The sequence below is a fragment of the Siphateles boraxobius genome, unplaced genomic scaffold (genome assembly GCF_051911475.1).
Source record: "Siphateles boraxobius isolate OS27281-9 unplaced genomic scaffold, OSU_SipBor_1 6, whole genome shotgun sequence".
NCBI lineage: Eukaryota > Metazoa > Chordata > Actinopteri > Cypriniformes > Leuciscidae > Siphateles > Siphateles boraxobius.
Genome location: NW_027509186.1, coordinates 3,423,612 through 3,426,351, shown reverse-complemented (window position 1 = coordinate 3,426,351; position 2,740 = coordinate 3,423,612). Strand labels below are relative to the sequence as shown.

The window sequence follows — 2,740 nt, the reverse complement described above, 5'->3', positions numbered from 1 at the left end:
TATCATGCATTCAAACTAATCAAGAGTTGTAAACTTTGATGGGTTGCTGTTGTGTATTTTCATTTAGCTGTTCTCATGATTGCTGCATTTATAGACAACTGTGCCTAGGGTCTTGAAGTTCAATCACACCACATGTATGTTTTTCCACATTTACACGTATTCCTACTTGGCATATGTAACTCTTTAGGTATTTACAGCACCGCTGGTCACTGTATGATAAAAATGTGAAAACATCATAACTAGAAGTTTATTTTAGCTCAAGTTTGCTCTGTGTGAATGTATTGTTCTGTTTCAGTGGTGTTCTGTGACTCACCTTGAAGGGAAAAGATATTGCCTTTGTGGTCAAACCCTGTTCCCCAACGGCATCTGCTGAAGAAAGTGAGTGGATACACTTGTCGATGGCCCCAGAGTACAAGCATAAAAAAAAGAATTGGCAGGAAAACTGAGAGTGCGCTATAGACATTGGAGATGCACCAGTTCTTGACACAAGAGAACAAGAATGAAAACAAAGAGTGGCAGGAGGGGATGAATCAAGTCCAGTGAAGCAGGCTTTGATCACAGCTGCAAAAATATGGAGCGCTTCACGGATTTGCGTGTCATCCTTTCGCAGGGGCCATGCTGATCTTCTCTGTATCGATCCAATTTTAGTATATGTGCTGCCTTAGCAAGCACAGGTTTGGTGCCCAGCTCAAGGCATATATACACCTTGGGTTCCAGCGAGCTATCACCAATGTGGTAGGGCCCAGCGAGTCATCTCGCCTCTGCATACCTTTGCTTGACACAATGATTGATGCAAAAGCTCAATGAGTTTAGGAATAGGACATCTTAGAGCTTTAGGGTTCACAAATGGCCAATTCCACCATGATGTATGAGAGCATTTACTGAAAGAATGGGGTGGGCAGACTTATGGATGGTACCAAAATACAAGCTCTGAATGGGCTGTGTCCTCCAGGTTTTCGAGAAAAAATCGAGTTGGCAGAAAAACGGAAAGTGCTTAGCCGTTTGCGCCACCGTTGCATGCACTCGATGTAACTGGACACGAACTGCAGCAGGAGGAATTAATCCTCTGGAGACTTTGAGGTAGAGGCCCTCTGACACACGTCGGAAACAAAAACTTAAAGGACTTCACAGATTTTTTTATTTGATTTATTCTTTGATTTTTTCTCTAAATAGGTCTCCTTTCAGCATAGGCACTGCCTTAACAAGCAAAAAGGCTCAGCTAATTTGAGGCATATGCACACCTGGGGGCCCAGCAAGTCCTCACCAAGGTGGTAGAGCCCAGCGAGCCATTTCACCACTTTAAAAAAACCTTGTTTATTAGTGTAGCCTGCCTTCCAGAGGATACATATTCACACACTTTGTAATTCATTCACTGGGCTATCATGCATTCAAACTAATCAAGAGTTGTAAACTTTGATGGGTTGCTGTTGTGTATTTTCATTTAGCTGTTCTCATGATTGCTGCATTTATAGACAACTGTGCCTAGGGTCTTGAAGTTCAATCACACCACATGTATGTTTTTCCACATTTTTTTCCACTTGGCATATGTAACTCTTTAGGTATTTACAGCACCGCTGGTCACTGTATGATAAAAATGTGAAAACATCATAAGTAGAAGTTTATTTTAGCTCAAGTTTGCTCTGTGTGAATGTATTGTTCTGTTTCAGTGGTGTTCTGTGACTCAACCTTGAAGGGAAAAGATATTGCCTTTGTGGTCAAACCCTGTTCCCCAACGGCATCTGCTGAAGAAAGGGAGTGGACACACTTGTCGATGGCCCCAGAGTACAAGCATAAAAAAAAGAGTTGGCAGGAAAACTTAGAGTGCGCTATAGACATTGGAGATATTGCCTTTGTGGTCAAACCCTGTTCCTCAACGGCATCTGCTGAAGAAAGGGAGTGGACACACTCGTCGATGGCCCCAGAGTACAAGCATAAAAAAAAGAGTTGGCAGGAAAACTGAGAGTGCGCAATCAGTTTAGGAATAGGACATCTTAGAGCTTTAGGGTTCATAAATGGCCAATTCCACCATGATGTATGAGAGCATCTACTGAAAGAATGGGGTGGGCAGAATTATGGATGGTACCAAAATACAAGCTCTGAATGGGCTGTGTCCTCCAGGTTTTCGAGAAAAAATCGAGTTGGCAGAAAAACGGAAAGTGCTTAGCCGTTTGCGCCACCGTTGCATGCACTCGATGTAACTGGACACGAACTGCAGCAGGAGGAATTAATCCTCTGGAGACTTTGAGGTAGAGGCCCTCTGACACACGTCGGAAACAAAACCTTAAAGGACTTCACAGATTTTTTTATTTGATTTATTCTTTGATTTTTTCTCTAAATCGGTCTCCTTTCAGCATAAGCGCTGCCTTAACAAGCAGAAAGGCTCAGCTAATTTGAGGCATATGCAGACCTGGGGGCCCAGCAAGTCCTCACCAAGGTGGTAGAGCCCAGCGAGCCATTTCACCACTTTAAAAAAACCTTGTTTATTAGTGTAGCCTGCCTTCCAGAGGATACATATTCACACACTTTGTAATTCATTCACTGGGCTATCATGCATTCAAACTAATCAAGAGTTGTAAACTTTGATGGGTTGCTGTTGTGTATTTTCATTTAGCTGTTCTCATGATTGCTGCATTTATAGACAACTGTGCCTAGGGTCTTGAAGTTCAATCACACCACATGTATGTTTTTCCACATTTTTTTCCACTTGGCATATGTAACTCTTTAGGTATTTACAGCACCG

The 2,740-nt window shown here is 42.5% G+C and overlaps 1 non-coding gene across 1 annotated transcript; it reads right to left on the bottom strand.

Moving 5' to 3' along the window:
- Positions 1-565: 565 nt before the first annotated feature.
- Positions 566-672, bottom strand: LOC143716802 (U6 spliceosomal RNA). Its single transcript, XR_013196257.1, has one exon. It is a non-coding gene; the product is annotated as a U6 spliceosomal RNA (small nuclear RNA).
- Positions 673-2,740: the final 2,068 nt, after the last annotated feature.